Here is a 17,806-nt window from a genome sequence, read left to right as displayed (position 1 = left end):
AGGTGAAAAAAGGGAAGGGATTAAGAAGTACAAATTGGTAGTTACAAATTAGTCACAGGGATGTAAAGTATAGCATAAGGAATATAGACAGTAATATTGTAATACTAACAACTATGTATGGTGTCAGATGGGTACTATTGTAGATTTATCAGGGTGATCACTTTGTAAGTTATACAAATGTCTAATTGCTATGTTGTACACCTGAAACTAATAATTGTATGTCAACTGTAATTGAAAAATAAAACAATTATTTTAAAAAAAAAGGAAAATTTTTTTTCTCCTTTACATGAGGGTCCTAACCCCAAAGTTCAGGACTTAGAGAAAGGTCTTCTTTCTTGAGACCCCCTTTGGAGCAAAGCCCTGGTGATTCCTTGAATGTCCCAGGGCCCTGAACCAGGCAGGCAGGTTAGTTCTGGCTGCTGCCCTCACTGTTATCAGGTATTTAGGTGCCCTTTTCGTGACAATACTTGCAGTTAAATATGGGCATCTTATTCAAACAGGAAATTCACATTTTTCACATTCTTTAGCTGGAGCAGCAATGCAGATTAGGAATTTGTGAAATATGAATGTTCTTTATCCTTTTCCTTCTGTTGAAAACTATGTTTTTTTCTTCATCCTCTTCATCCCCAGGTATGACAATGGCCCGTCTTCCAGAGCCTGCCCTGGAAGGTAGTTCACTCTTCACCTGGTGCATACAGGATCAGTCTTTGCATTAAAACAGACCCACTTTCAAATCTCCAGATCATCCCATCATTTAAAGGTAGGGCTTGAGGAGGACTAATTAAGAGGAAAAGAGGAGAACCAGAAAGACCTGGTATCCAGAAAACCAAAAAAGTGATAGGGTCTGTTGCAAAGTGGACAGGTAAGACAGGTAGAGGACATGGTCATAAAGAAATGGACTTCACAGGAGCTTGGCTGTGAGGGAGAGGGACAGTGGCAAGCTGACTGGGAGAGAGCTTTTATTTTAAGATGGGAGAGACATGATCATGTTTCTGGGCTGCAGGGAAGGGTCCAGAAGTGGGGAGAAGAAGAAAAAAAGAACAAAGTCCTGAGAGCAATTGGGTCCAGAGTCCCAGAAGAAGCTCTGGGTAGGAGAGAATGCAGCTTTTCTTTTGAAAACAGAAGAGAGGACTGACAGGTGAGTGTGGTTGCAGAACAACCTGAAGTTCCGAGGGTGGGGTTGAGGGAGTTCAGGAAATAGAAGCTGGACTAAATGTTTGTGTCTCCCCAAAAACCTACACGTTGAAGCCCGAATCCCCACCCAGTGTGATGATATTTGGAAGTGGGACCTTTGTGAGGTAATTAGGTTTAGATGAAGTCACGAGGATGGAGCCCCCATGAAGAGATTAGTATCTTTCTAAGGAGAGGAAGAGGCCAGAGCCCTCTCTTGCTCTGCTGTCTACAAACCAGGAAGTGGGCTCTCACCGGACACTGACTCTAAAAACACCTTGACCTTGGACTTCGTGGCCTCCAGAGCTGTGAGAAATAAATGTGTGTTGTTTAAGCCACCCAGTCTATGGTATTTTGTTATAGCAGCCCAAACTGAATAAACCAGAATCCTTAGTCATCTGCTGAGAGAAGTGTGGCCATGGTAGGGGAGAGGTCGAGGTGCAGTTGTGAAGGTTTAAGATGGCAGCTGGACGAAACAGGGAAGGAAAGGATGTTGATCAAGAGCCTGTGAAAGGATGGCTGTGCTGAGAACCCAGCTGAGGTCAGAGGACTCAGGTTATCGAACTCAAACCACAAGAGTGTGATTTCCTCTGGCTGCATTCAGAAGCCCTCACTTAGGTAGAATGAAGGAAAACACAATTGACCCTTGAACAACATGGGGATTAAGGGTGCTGACCACTACCATCCCCCCCCTTCCTCCCCCTCTCCGGCACAGTCAAAACCTGTGTATAACTTTTGATTCCCTCAAAACTTAGTTTTCCTGGACCAGCTGAGTGGTGCATTGGTTAAGAGCTGGCTTGGGACGCCAGAGGGCCCTGGTTTGGATCGCACATATGCGGGCCAGTGACACTGCCCTCTACAGCTAAGATGCTGAACAGCAGTTCAACCTGGAGCTGAGCTGCCATGAGTCGCCGGCAACGGCGTAGGCTGCAGCCCCTGTGGCAGTGGGTTGCCATGGGCTACCATGTGTAGCCAGCAGCCAGCGTGAGTGGCCAGCAGCCTCTGTGAGCAGCCGTCCAGAAACTGGCGACTGATCTGCCTCGCCCGGGAAGAGCGCAATGATGGTGCCAACTTGGGCCAGTGAAACAACGTCCTCCACAACTAGACTGAAGAACAAAAGCATAGCAACTTGTCTGTTCCTCTTCCCGTAATTCCCCAATAAAAATCTTTTAAAAAAAGCCCAAAACTTAGTTTTCCTTTGGTATCCACAGGGGATTGGTTCCAAGACTCCTCACAGAAACCAAAATCTGTGGATGTTCAAGTCCCCTACATAAAATGGCATAGATCAATGCACACAGTCAGCCCTATGCATCCATGGACTCTCAACCACAAATTGAAAAGAGCAAATGTATTTATTGAAAAAAATCTGCATATAAGTGATACGTATGTTTAAACTCATGTTGTTCAAGGGTCAAACTCATGTTTCTGTGTTGATTTGGCAAAAATGCACAGTTTGGTCTTCCATCTTCAACTTGTTGTAAAATCTCCAAAACTCGACCAAATCGCTCAATTTTTTTTTAGAATGAAGCTAGAACTGTCAGCTGTCAAATGACATAGCAATTACATAGATGCGAATGACTATAGTACTCCCAAAAATGAACTAGTGCCATCTGTTGCAAACATGCGTCATGACTTTTCTGACAACCCAATAGAAGTTAGACCCAGCCTGAGGCTACAAGAACACTGAAGCAGCTTTGGGCTCATCTCTGAAAAATACCTTTCACATTAATCCTTTGAGTTGAGAGACTTCAGCTGGCAGGAAGCCTTATTTTTCCTTCCTCTGCTGGAACTCCTTGCTTTTAGGCCTTTGTTTTCTTCGGCCATTGCAAAACAGATCTCTGATTGCATGTATGGGTAATGTGCAATGACAGTAACCTGATAGCAGTGACTGAGACTATGGAATCCCATTAATCCCAGTGGTGGTATAGATCAGATAGTCATATAAACAGGTAGCAATACTAATTCCTGACTTGTAACCCCAACTTTCTTTAGACTGATATTAATATTAAACAGAATAAATCATCTATATGCCATCCTGGTCTCCACTTGTTTGGGACTTTTTGTTTACATAAGGAAATGGCTTCAACATAAAGGCCTTGGGTACTGGTTTTTGCTGTTTGTTTCTTTGTTCATGTTTGTTCCTCTTTAGGTACTTATGAGAAGAACCATGAACTGGAGATAGAGGAAAACCTCTGCATCTTCAGTGATCCAGAAGGAACTGGCATTTAACTGAGAGATACAGATGAGTAAAGCCAAAGTCTTATTGAAAAAGTTAACAAAGGAAAGCACAACACTGAGAGAGGGAGAGGGAGGGTGAGAGGGGGAGAGAGACAGAGAGGGAGAGAGAGAGAGAGAGAGAGAGAAGGGAAGGGGAGATGTGTGACACAGGGCAGAAAGAGAGAGGGTGAAAGAGTGAAATGGCCTTTAGTGGGCATGCAGAGGTGTGACTTGAAATACCTGTGACCAGATGCACATCTTGCAAGTTTGAAGTCTGAGGGAACACATGCCTAATGTTACCCACCACCCCAGTATTTCCTCAAGGCTGAGCTGTGCTAGCATCCAGACGCCCACACTTCCAGGTGCAGTCTCTTTTGGCTAGGACCAAAAGTATAACAACGTCCCTGTCATTTGAAATAGCAATGGGAATCTGGTAATTGATTTAAAAACAAGTCAACATTCAAGACATATGCAGAAGTTCCTAAAGCTGTAGGCCATATTCCAAACAGGGCTTGAATGGCTACCCATGAAGTTCCTGTCCTATCCCTCCCAATTTAGCAGAAGGAGCTTCCTTTAGCTAATAGGCATTACCTGAGCACCTATTGATAAGTAGAAAGGACACATAGATTACAACAAGCTGACCTAGGTAAGTTTACAAAGTGGTTATGGAAGCAACACACCTTGGATAGTAGGCACCTGCTGTATATCGATTGAATTTTGTGTCCTCTCCCCACCCCACCCCCAATTCAAGTGTTGAGACCTAATCTCTAATGTAATGGTATTTGGAGGTGGGGCCTTGGGGAGGTGATTAGGTCATGAATAGGATTAGTGTCCTTATAAAAGAACCCAGAGAGCTCCCTTTCCCCTTCTGCTATGTGAAGGCACAGAGAGAAGATGGCCAGATAGAAAGTGGGCTCTCACCAGACAGTGAATCTGTCAGCACCCTAATCTTGGACTTCCCAGCCTCCAGAACTATGAGAAAAACATTTCTGTTGTTTGAAAGTCACCCAGCCTATGGCATTTTGTTATAGCAGCCCAAATGAACAAAGACAACACACATCTGTGAGCCTATCCACAATTACCAAAGAGGATACAAGATGTGCTAGAAGGAAATCTATGAGGTCTAGAGTAAAAAGAAATTTTTTTTCTGAGGAGATGAGCTAGGAACTGATTCTAAGAGCAATAAATTATTTTAAGTTTTAAAATAGCTTTGGAATTTTTAATGGCAAAACTGATAACTTTATTTTAGAAAATACAGGTTAGAAAAAAAAAGTTTAACTCACTGACTATCCCACTACCAACAACTAACTGCTGAAACATCACTGTGCATCCCAGGCGCTGTATTTTTCCATCCCCTTCCCCTCCCTTTCTGCCACTCTGGTCTGATCTACTTCACATCTAGAAAGGGTCCTCATTTGATTTCATTTCACAAAATGTTTCTACTGCTAAAGCAAGTTTAAAAACTACTACGAACCCCCCTGACCAAGTAAATCTCCCTGAATCCTGCTTTCCTGAATCACTCACTTGCTGATAAATCTCCTTAGCTTGGCCATTCAGGGCCTTCTGCTTCTGGCCTCAAACTATCTTTGTACTCTGATTTCCCATCACCCTCTAATCAGACCCTCCCTCTTTCTAGAACATGATGTGCACATTCCTACTCCCAATCTTTTGCTCACACCTTTTCACTACATATAGGCCCAGCTCTTCTTTTCAAATATCTGCATTCAAACTCTATAATCTGAGTGTGTCTGGCTTTATTGACCTATAAATCACAGCAGTAGCGGCTCCCTACATTGCCCCACCCCAGTGACACAAGACCTCTGGGGTCCCTAAAGTCACACCCAGATATTTCACCCCAGTGTTTGATGAGTGCTCACAACATGCCACAAACATGTAGCCCCTGCTATGTTCTTCCTTTCCTGCTCCAACCACCCTTATGCCCGACATCTATGGTTCCAGCCGAGACTGTCACTCTGGTCCATGCCCTTCATGGATGCTGTAATGTCCTTTCTCCTGATGACCCAAAGACTCAACCCTCAAGGTGCCAGCACTCTGGCCCCTGGAGTCCTCAACGCATAGATACTAGGCTAACCTCCATCCTTTGGACTGCAAGGGATACCATTCTCAGCCCTGTGACTCAGATTCTTCCTGAAAACAGCTGTTTGAGCATCTGCCTTCTTTCCACAGGCTCAGACCAGAGTCCTTCTCAGCCGCCTGACACATCCCCCACAGAGGCACCCCTGGCAATTTACTCAGGCAAGTGGACATTTGAGAGCTGTTTGCCCAGCTGGCTCATCAGATGTGCTTGGAAATATTCTAATTTTGCTGCTGTAAAGAATTTAGGTTCAAACAAGGAATCCCACTGTATTTCCCTTAAGACCCTGAGACTCAGTGCCAACTTTCATAAAATTTCCTCTGGCTAAATAAACTCACAGGCCTCTATAACAGTCATGGTTATACAATTCGTTTGGTAATTAATCATGTAATTTCTTGTGACAACTCTTCTGTTTTTCCTCAAATTGGTGTTAACATTTTTATTGTACTAGAAAAAAATAAATTTGAAAAGAATACCTTTCTGATTCTGAGCAAAGAATGGAAAATCAAGAAGACAGCCCCCTTTCCTATCAATCCCTAAGAACACAGGGATAGGTTGAATAATTGAAAAGTATCAGCACTTCATGTTTATGTCTTGCTTCATCATTGATGTAAAGGCCATGGTTTTCATTACTTTGTAACTGTGCCTGGTAATCAGTAAGCACTCACATACCAACTGGTTCTTCCATTTTGGCGAGGTTTAGGTCATTATTTGTACCTTAAGATAGCAGGGTGGAGAAGACAAGACAAAGTAAAACAGGGCAGAAGAAATTATACAAAACAAAAATTTCCAGAAAGAATAACCATGGAAAAAGGTTGACTTTAGCATTTTGGTGATAGAATAAAAGATTCCTAAAGTTATCTCCCATTTTATAGGTATTGCTTCAAATGCACATATTGAGGATCTCATTCACCCATTCAACAAATACATAGTATGCACCTACTGTGTATCAAACAAGCTTCTAACAAACACAGACAATATCCCTTGACTCCAGAAACTTCCAGTTTGGTACAGAGAAGCAGTCTAAACTAGATCATTTCAGACTATGATAAGTACCATAAAGGAAATAAACAGAATGGGGAGTAAAGAAAGGTGAAGCTCCTTTAAACAGTCAAGGAAACCTTTCTAAGGAGGTGATATTTAAGCTGAAAAAGACAGACGACAAGGCACCAATCACACACAGGAAAAGGATGCTCCCAAGGCCGCTACATACAGTCCCACAGGTTGTGCCCTGCACATGAACTCCATTTACACAGCCTACAGTGGCGCCCCCTAGAGTTGTGTGGTGACATAGAGCAGAACATTCCAGGCATGTGTAAGTCAATTCACTTGTGTAATTTACTTTATTCGAGGAGATTTGCACGAACTTAGTTCAACATGAACTTAGTTCATCTGAATACAGTGGCAATCACATTAACCATGTGGTGATTCAGACAAGAAAATGACCCTCAGCAAATTACAGGCTGGAGCTGATTATTCCGTTTACGACAATATGTTCTCCATTTCTGGGGACATGGGAAATGAGCCTAGGAATTGACATACTTTAAGTGGGGGAAAGCTTGAGATTATTTTTGGAACCAATCCATTGTCTACTCCTATAGTCATAATGCCAGGAAAAGGAACTATGAGTAATTGCTGTCCAAGCCTATAGCTGGCTTTCATGGTGAGAAATCCTCCCTCTTCAGGAATGATCAAATGTGGGGTTTTGAAAATGGCTTTTATAATTACAGGCTATACTATTAAAGGCATGCCACTCAATTAGCCATTTGACTCCATAGCATGGTGATATTCCATAATGACAGGTTAATGGATTCTATACTTAATAAAAAAACAAAAGGGGCCATTAGACTTCTAGTAAAGTCAATGCTGTAACTCTTTGCTGGCCACAGATCCCCTGTTAAACTGGCCTCAAATCAAATGTATAGAGAGCCTTTAAGATCCCAAACTGGTTTAATGGGTTCCATAGTAAGTGTTCAAAGGTAGCTTTCCATCAGTTGAGAATTGAAGCAAGGGAAGCTTAATTAGAGGTCATATGCTAATCTCAGGTAACTCTGGAGGTGAGACATCCAGAACTAACCACCTGTTCCCTGAATCTCTCACTTGATTCTACTTCCTCCCTGAACTGAGCTCATCAGTGTTTGAATCTATGCAAGTCGGTTCTGAAGAAGAGGTTCCAGTCATTCCTCCCCACTATACTCTGGCAGGTAAACCCAATAGGAGTTCTAGAGGGAGAGGAGCTGGCAGGAACACAAGTCAGGATGAGGCAGATGTAGTGGTCCTGGGGAGGAGTCACATCCAATCAGGGGAATGGAAAATGCAGGCCGGTTTGGCAGATGGGATTATTCAAGGGCCTCCAATTATGGGAAGCAGAATGGAGATGCCCATCCACCAGTGTCAGGTGGAGCAGGGTTATTCTGGGATATAAGATTTAAAATAGGTGGAAAGGTGGAGCAAGGCTCAAGATCTGAGCAGTGAGGGTAAAGGACTGTAGGCCCTGGAGTATGCTTTGCAAATGTTACTACACATATGAATCACTTGGAATCTTGCTAAAAATGCAGATTGTGATACAGTAGGTTGGGGTTCTGTGTTTCTCATAAGCTCTCAGGTTATGCCAGTGCTGCTGGTTCAAGCACCACACTTTAAACAGCAAGAGGCTACAGGACAGGGCATGGTCCCTCCCCCTTTTTCTCCTAACTATCATGGGCCCAAGAGGAATGTGGAAGACTGGTACTATAGAGACTGGGCAATAACACCACACTGTGAATAGAACATAGCAGCCCATGGGCTGGGAGCAGTCAGAGCCCTCTCATTAATTCCGGGGCAGGCGCTGAGCAATTGGCTGCTGGATGAAGCTCAGTGCAGGACAGCCTGAATTATTAGGCATAAGAAATTACCTAATTAGAAACAAAGATGGGTCATAAATGGTGAATCAAAGGGAGAGGCTTAAAATCTCTGTCCCTTTTTAACATGTCAAAAGAGATCATTCCCACTGTGGTCAGTGCTCTGACTGGGAGGTCCCTCTGCAGAGTGGAAGTCAGTACATTGAACAAACACCAACCCAGGCCAAAGGGTGAGGTTTATGAGTTATTGCTCTCTCACACCTGTGTTCAAGGTAAATGTAAAGGGAAGATTCCTCCAGGGCCACTTTCTTGGGGGGTCTAAATTGGGTGCCGTGATGGCTCGTTTACCGTGGCAAACTTGGCTAGATTATAGCACCCAATTGTTCAATTAAACACTAGTCTAGGTGTTGCTGTGAAGACATTTCATAGATGTGGCTAACATCTACAATCAATTGACTTTTGATTGGAAAGGAAAGGAAATTGTTCTTCATAATCTGGGTGTGCCTCGTCTAATCACTTGAAAGATGTTAAGAGCAAACTCAGGTTTCTCTGAAGTAGAACTTCCCCGTTACGTGCAGCTACAGCTCCTGCCAGTTTGCAGCCTGTTGACTTGCCCTACAGATTCCAGACTTTCCAGTCCCCACAATCATGTAAGCCAATTCCTTGAAATAAATATTGTTATATACAGTCAACCCTCATTATCCACAGATTCTATATTTGTGAATTTGCCTACTTGCTAAAATTTATTTGCAACCCCTAAATCAGTGCTTCTGCAGTCACTCAGGGACATGTAGAGAGGGTGAAATTTTAAGTCACCTGATGCATGAGTTTCAAGCTGAGGTTGAACAAGGTGATATGCTGCCTTCTTGTTCCACCTCATATTGTAAACAAGTGTTCTTTTCCATTCTATTTAGTATCTTGATTTTCACATTTTTGTGCTTTTTGTTGCTGATTTTGCTATTTTAAATGGCCCTCAATCATAGTGTTGAAGTGCTATGGAGTTGTTCTAGTGCCAGAAGGCTGTGTGTTACGTGCCTCAGGAGAATATGCTCAGTTAACTAAGCTTCATTCAGGAATAAGTTAGAGTGTTGATGGCCAGGAGTTGCTGTTAATGAATCAATGTATATATCAAATGTGTCTTTAAACAGAAACACAGATAGGACAAAGTCATATCTTGATCAGCTGATGAAAACGTTATAACCAGAGGCTCATAGGAACCTAACCCTGTGTTTCCTCTAGGAGCAATGTCTTAGTATTTGCCAATTCAGTGCTTGTGGTGACTGTATAGAACATAACTACCACCAATAATGGGAATTGACTCTGTGTGTGTGTGTGTGTGTGTGTGTGTGTGTGTGTGTGTGTGTGTACCATGCTGGTTCTGTTTCTCTGGAGGTACCCTGATGAACGCAGGTGCTGTACCGCCCTTTCCTTCAGGGCTGGGTGTGCACAGCACTGATGATGAAGGTCTTCTTTCCTTTCAATATTCAGATTCCTGATAATATCCTGCAGAAGGAGGAAAGAGGTTTATACACAAACCATCTACTGAACGTTCACAGTCCATTTTTAAAAGCAAAGTTTTTCTCTTACTAGTTCATACTTAGGGACACAAAATGCACACGCACACCCTATAATTTGCATGCTACTCCATCTCCCTGATACAGTAAGAAGTAGGCTAGACTAGGTAATAACTGGAATGCATTTCAGCATTTTTAATGCAATTTGGATGATGAGCCCCAAAGTACTTTTCCAATGTAAACTAATCAAGTATATTCCAGTTGGAGTGTCTTTTTACCAAAAATAAACTTCTTTATGAATGTCTAAACTGATAATTAGACTGTCTCCAATGCATTGAGCCTATTCCCAATGGTGGAGAAGAGCCAGAATGTCTCAGAGAAAAATGAAGGCACCAATTTAATGACCACCCCCACCCCGCCCTTCCTCTCCTCACCCTAGTGGTCAGTTTTAGTCTTCTCAGCCGCTGTGGTTATGACTCCAGCTTGCCTGGTCCACAACTGCAGGCTCCATTCCTAATTCTAAATTTGTCGTCTCCCATGTTATACTGTCTGCCACAAGAGGGACGGGCAAAGGGGATTATTTGCCAGTCTTAGGTCAAATCCCGCCTTGCTTCCAGAACACCACCCATGTTCACAGCCTCAGTGGGGTGGGTCATGGGGTCAGCAGTGCCAGCTCTGTGAATATCATATACTTTCTCCCATGTGCCTAACTGACACCTGAATGAGGCTTGAAAAGGCTAACAAATCATTTTTTTTTTATTACTTCAAGAACATGTCACAGCTAAGACTAATCACCATGCCTCAGCCACCATTGATTCTGAAATAAAATGCTGTCTGGATAAAAAAAAGAAAAAGCTTCTTTCATGCACAGCCTCAAGGAAATCAGAACACTATTCACTCTTCAGACCCTCCACAATGTAATTCAAGTGTCAATGCAAACAGGAAGGGGAGAGTGTAAAACAGTTTGAAATCTACTCGTATTCAAGTGTTTCCCTTTTATTATTTAGTAACTTCCATAACATGAGTAGTATTCTAAGTTTTAAATGGTAGAATGGGAGTGGCCTTTTCCCTTGACTTAAATTGACACACGAAATAAGAATGATATACTAAACAAAATTCAAGATGAATTAAAAAATGTGTACCCCACCTACCCAACAAAAAAAAACTGTAGTAATAAAGGTAGTAAAGAAACTGATTGAGTCAAATAATTTCAACTCAGAAAAATATGCCTAAATGTTTAAACAGGACTAATTCTTATGAAGTTTGGCTTATGATGTCCACCTATCCCCTTGGCTGTTTGACCCACATCTTCACACCCTACTGGTCACCTCCTCTCCCCCCACACCAGGTGCCAACTGGTTGCTATCTTTGAAAGGATTCAATTAAGTCAGGGGTCAGAAATTACAGCCCACAGGGAAAATGCAGCCCACCTCCTGTTTTTGTAAATGAAATTTTACAGAAACCTGGCTATGCTGATTCGTTTCATACCATCTATGGCTGACTTCACTCTACAGTGACTGAATCGAGTAGTAGCAACAAAGACCTCATGGCACACAAAGCCTAAAATATTTACTATCTGTTCCTTTATAGAAAAAGTTGGTTGACCTCTGAATTAAGTCCTGAACATGAAGGTATAACAGTTTTAATCTATCAATCTTCCAGGGATCACTTGAATTTTAATAGAAGGCAACTTCTTAGTCTAAAGGAATTAATGACAATAACAGGATTTCGGTCATTAGTAATGGAATACTCAGGAGATATTTTGAGGTGGGGGAATTTCTTAAGTTCAATTATTACTGACTTGACCTATTTTACCAACCCAGTTGTGGATCTATCTAGTAAGGATTTCAATAAAGTTGAGATGGTTATGGAGAAAGGCTTGAGAGGTTGGTCTGAAAAGAGTTTGGGAGTGCTGCAGATGGCATTCTGGAGTGAGAAACACACACTCAAGAGGTTGCAATTCATCTCGGCCTGACTCAAATATTTATTCTTATAATTTATAAACTAACAAAAACATTTTAAGGTCCATTTGAAGGGAGTGAGATTCCTGACTTTTGTGATCCCCTAAGCTTTTGCTTTTGTACTTTTCACGGATTTTTAACTTCCCAAAAATAAATCTTTTTTATGGCACATAGAAGATTTTCTCTCTGAAGTTCCCATGAGTAGTGTTATTTATCTCTAAAGAAGTTTCCTACAGAGAGCTCACGGTACAGCTTTGCTTCCAGAACTGGGGGCTCCATTTGCATCAGTGTTATTAAGCAGACTTAGCAAGGCTTTGAAGTGGCCACTGTACAAAAGGGAAACAAGACCATCTGGTTTCCCATCCTGAGGTGAATCAGAGGCTAAGCATGTACGGGAGTAATGATCACTCCTAACATTTGCATTTGTTCAGGATATTACAACCCCAAATGTTTTCCAAAGCATTTTCTGTTTAATCCTCAAGACAATTCCTTGATGTGAAAATTGTCATCCCCTTTTTAGCGGTAAGGAAACAAAGGACCTGGAGGGTTAAATGACTCACCCTAGATGGAACAGCTGTTGGAAATGGAGTTAGATGGAAATTTCAGATCTTAGGAGTCCTCTCAGGGTAGAGGGTTTATTCTCTACCTGAGCTCTTGTTCAGGTACAAGAGTGGTAAGTGGCGACCTCAAGAGGCATTGGCTCCGTTTAGATGTGCCCATGAGCTACCCATGTTGAATACCAGGATGCTGCTGCCTATGGCTCCTGTACCCACGTACCACAAGCACTTTAAGGCTGCTTTGTGCAAACTAGAAAAATTCAGACCAATTTCACAAAGATGTTCGTTCCCCCAGCTGACCCAGCTGGCCAGGGCCCAGCTCAATAACCTGAGCAGACCAGATCCAACCCCTGCTCTAGTCCTTCACCCAGACAAGGCATCATTGTCCAGGCACAGCCAGTATAACCATCCTGTGCCCACCTAATTCAGAGACCTCCCATCACCAAGAGAGGATATTTCTCAAAAGAAAGGGAATCTTATTGAGAAGAGCTGAATTCATATGAGACAATAAATACTACACAGTTTACCAAGAAGGTAGCAGTCACAGGCTAAACTCTATAGTGGTCCTGGGTCCCTAGCCATCAACTTCTGAAAAATAATGAGGTAGAGAACTTTGACTTTCTACTGTGTTTTCAGGAGTATTTACTTCTCCAGGTTAGATTGTACCTTTGTGGTATTTACCTTCATCAATTAAGACAAAATTATATAGGTAAAATACAGCCAAGTTATTTTTTTGATGACATAAGAGTTTGTTAAAACAATTTATAAGAGGGTTATGGTTTATGAAAATGATTATACAGGGCCGGCCGAGTGGCTCAGTTGGTTAAGAGTTGGTTCAAGAGCACGAGCTCTGAGCAACAGGGCTGCCGGTTGGATTCCCACATGGGCCAGTGATGCTGCACCCAAGCTGAGCTGTCGCTGAGCTGCCAACAGGTGGCAGGATGGCTCAGCTGGTGTAACAACAAGATGGCCTGTTCAATGGTGGGTTATGCCCACCCACAACTAAGACTGAACTCGGCACCTTGAGCTGAGCTGCCACCCGGATGGTTCAGTGGGTAAGGTGTGTGCTCTTAACAACAAGCCTGCTGGTTCAAATCCCGCATAGGATAGTGGCTATGCCCACCTGCAACTAAGATTGAACACAGCACCTTGAGCTTAGAGGCCACGAGCTGCCGACGGGAAGCCAGATGGTGACTGGCGCCCTCCACAATGAAGATTGAATAACAACAACTTGGCTGGTCCCCTTCCCCAATTCTCCAACACTGTTCCCCTCCCCCAATTCCCCAATAAAATCTTTTTTTAAAAAAGAAAATGATTATACAAAAACCAGACTTTTGATATGTATGAACAGAGTAGAGTCACCAATGAGAAAATAAACTCTACTCCCCTTGCTAAATGATACCACCTGCCATAATAATTGTACTAAGACTAGTAGTGTTTAAATAATCCAGCAGCATACAATGAATTGAAGACTGTATTAGAAAGTAACAATTACTAAAAAATTACTGACTGACAGAGTCAAAATTCAGAACAGAGAATTTTGGCAAGGTTGCTGCTTTGTAACCAACCAAAGATAAACTGGAATTTAGTAATGTGCTGTTGCACATCACAAAATCCTAGGTAGGAAAGTAGATAAATATGTGGTCCTAGAAAATATTGACACTCAGATGACATCTTTGTCAGTTTGAGATGCTGTACCAAAGTAAATAGACTAGGATACTAATACGCAATAGAAACTTATTTCTCACTGTTCTGAAAGCTGGAAGTCTGAGATCAGGGTGCCAGCATAGAGCGGTCTTAGTGAACTTTATCTCCTGGGTTCCAGACTGTTGACTTTTCCTTGTATTTTACATGGCAGTGAGCAGAGAGAGGAAGCAAGCTCTCTCATGATTCTTAAAAAAGCACTAATCCCTTTCATGAGGGCACCATCCATATGACTTCATCTAACCCTAATTATCTCCCAAAGGCCCCACCTCCTAACACTACCACATGGGGAAGTAGGGTTTCAACATGTGAATTATTGGGGGACACAAACATTCAGTCCATAAGAGAGGGATGTCTAGGAATATTACAAGATGGCAAGGAAGGTTTGATCTCTTTATCCTAACACACTGGACAAAGAGCAGGTGCTCAGAAATTAGCTGTTAAGGTAAATCATGTTATTATTTTCTGTAAATGGTGTTATACATCTACGAATTGAGTACTTTGTGTCATTTAGAGGCAGATCATATTTTGCTGTCAATTTCCTTCAAAATATGTTAATAAATATTCTTAGCCAATATGCCCTTTCTGGAAGAATGGGTTTATACCATCAAAAGCTACCAAAGGTACAAAATTACTTAATTTTTACTTTCACCAAGGAAAAGGCTTTTAATTTCCCACAATGGAAATACTAAGAAAAGAAGAAAAAAAAACCTCTTTCAAGGCACTTTTTGGTATGGGGAGAATTTCAAGAAATAGTCAAACAGGGTAAATATGGGGGGAGCCCTGCCCAAGTACGGGCCCTAAAATTTACTTCCTGTAATTCATACAGTTCACAGGCTTTTCTCTCTGCATAGACACCTGTGGGACTCCCACTGTGTGTGAGGCTCGCCAGGTTCTAGGAAAGGTTCATGGTTGTGCCCTATGACTGGGTGTCCAACACTGACAGGTCAGGGTACAACAGCTGTGAGCAAACAAAAGGAACTCCGCTTTTGCTTTCGGGTTGTCTGGGGGAAAATGCTGATGTCTTGCTACACGTCTTTCTGTCTCTGCATTCCTGTTTATCTGTGTGTGCTTGTATAGCCTCTTCACTTATGACTCATTCTACTTCACCCCAAAAGAATGGAAACGAATAACTAATTCAGACAAACTGTTAGTACCAATTGAGGTGAGCGCCTCTTAATCAAGTCAGTCTAGAGTACAAACCCCAGATTTCAAAAATGATGGACAAATTATGAGTTGATTATTCACACTACAAAGCAATTTTAGAATCCACAGGGATAAAGTTGAGAAGGAGTCTCAGAAATCTTTCATTGCACTCACCCTTTAATTTTAGGGATGAGAAAACTTAGCCAACAGAAGGAAAAATGACCCAGCCAATAACCATCTTATTCCTAACGCATACTTTTCATAAAGGAAATTTTCGCCACAGGCGTTTTAATTTTTTAGAGCAATCAAAATAAGATTTTATTTTAAAATATTTAACTTATACACATATTCCTCTGAAAATACCTATCAATTATATAGTGAAGACAGTGGCTCATGAAATTCAGTGTGAATTTATGTGGTACATTTATGTAATTCTAAACCCTAGAATAATGGATCTTATTTCATATCCAAATCAGTTTTAGTACTTCCTATTAACAACTTGTGTTTGGAATAAATACATATTATGAACAGAACCAGCCAGATGGGCAATTAATAAATGTTCTTGGATTATATATTGACACAAACATATTTTTAAACCTTGAGAGGAGACAAATTATCAACAAAGTCAAACTCACCTAATTTGCTCTGGATAACCTTTGCAGATAACCCCTTTAGCTGCCTTCTTAACACTTCTAGTATCATTTCTATAACTTGCCTATGTAATTTTCCAGGTAGCAGCTGTGTGAAACCAGTTGTGCATGTGACAATGACATGCCCATGAGCACATGTGCACGTGCCCGCGCATACACACACACACACACACACACACACACACACACACACACACACATCCTCAGAGCAAAAGCTGGCAGACGCCATTGACTCAATTCAATAGAAAAGAAAATGCTCTTTCTTGGTGCAAGCACTCTCCTTAGGGGTACGCTGTCAGTCTGGACTTTTGTCCTGGCTGGCTCCTGATTTTTTAATGCACACTGAAAACTCCACTCCTACAAACGCACTTCATAGAGACCACTTTGCATTGCTGTCACCTGCCCTCGTTTTATTAAGAAACATGGATCCATTGCTATTATGAAGCCTGAAGCAGAGCCAAGAAGAAATCTCAAAGGGCCCTCTCCCCAGACATATGTGAGTAGAATAAAAATGAGATGCAAATGAGACAGCACTCTTGGGGAGAAGTGAGGAGCTGTGCTGTAGGCCAGAAGGATGTTCTGGTTCTTGTGAGAGAAATGAAAATAAAACATGTTATCCTTTACATATGAAGTTTCTTCAGAATCATTATCAAAAGGGTGGGGTTTTTTTTCTGTTTTGTTTTTGTTTTTGTATTTTTTGGGGGTTTTTTTCTCCTCAGAGTAGAAATTGGAATTTTTGAAAGCAAAGACACACATTCAAGGCTAGACAAGTCTGAGTTAGAGGTATCACCGTGACTTTCTAAGTACCCAGGGTCCGCATCCTACTGATCAGATAATAGAGGAAGCAATCAAATATACTCATTTATACTAAAGTGACAGAGACTTGATGTGTTACTTCTCACAGGGGTATCTGCACTCCAGAGGTAGTTGCTTTCCAAGGGTCCGTGGAGAGCAAGCAATCTTTAACCTAAAGGAATACACAGAACTAATGGTAGAATTTCAAGCACCCGAGCTTTTAAACCACTCTGCCCAGGAAACCATCTATTAATATAAAGGTGGATCTAAATATATCTGTCTGAAGAGATGACAGGGGGAAAAAAGGAGTGTCATACTTAGAAGGGTAAGTCATGACCTCTGTTATTTTTTTCCTCCTTCCCTTCCCAATCATTCTAGCCCTCAAATGGTTCCTGCAACTTCATGCCTCCAATTCCATTGCCCAGTGACAAAGCCAAATCTGATGATTCAGCAAAGCATGTCACATAAACTTAGCACAGAGTTTGGTGCAATATGAAATTAGGAATCAAAAACAATGCCACGGATGGCAAAAAATTCAGGTGGAAATGTTAGGCCACATGAGAGCTAACATAAATAGCACACAAAGCTGCAGGAATCTTTAATGTTTTCATGAGAAAGAAGAACACTTCAGCTAATGATGCTTGATTGTTTTTTCCTTTTATTATGAGACTAAGAAGAGAAAAAAAAATCTACTTGGTTGTGTAAAGGTCAGAGAATTTCCCAGACCACATCTCAGTATCTCCCAGTCATTCCTTCAAACTCATGAATTATTGCCTTTTATTACACTCTCCGGCTCCAGCAAGACAAAATCACATGATTCTACTTTGGTGTGGTACCAGGGGCAGGAGGAATGGTCCACCCTGTGGACAGGCAATCCAGGGATGTGTAGCCAGGAGAGGGCTTAACAATAATAAAACCAACTAAAAAGCCAGTCTGCTTTCTGTTATCACTATGGCAAGCAATTCTAAACAATGTCAGTAATAAACTGCTCTCCCCAACCAAAAGAAAAAACCTTTTGTTGGCCTAGCTTTTAAATAATTGTTGCTATTGCTGTTGTTTTAATAATATAAACGTAACCTTCAATTGAACACATTTTTATTGCTTCTCCTTTAGTAACATTATACATGGAAGCTGATAAAGAGAATTAATTTTGTGCA

Source organism: Hipposideros armiger, unplaced genomic scaffold (assembly GCF_001890085.2).
Source record: "Hipposideros armiger isolate ML-2016 unplaced genomic scaffold, ASM189008v1 scaffold_2, whole genome shotgun sequence".
NCBI lineage: Eukaryota > Metazoa > Chordata > Mammalia > Chiroptera > Hipposideridae > Hipposideros > Hipposideros armiger.
This window is presented reverse-complemented; position numbering follows the sequence as displayed.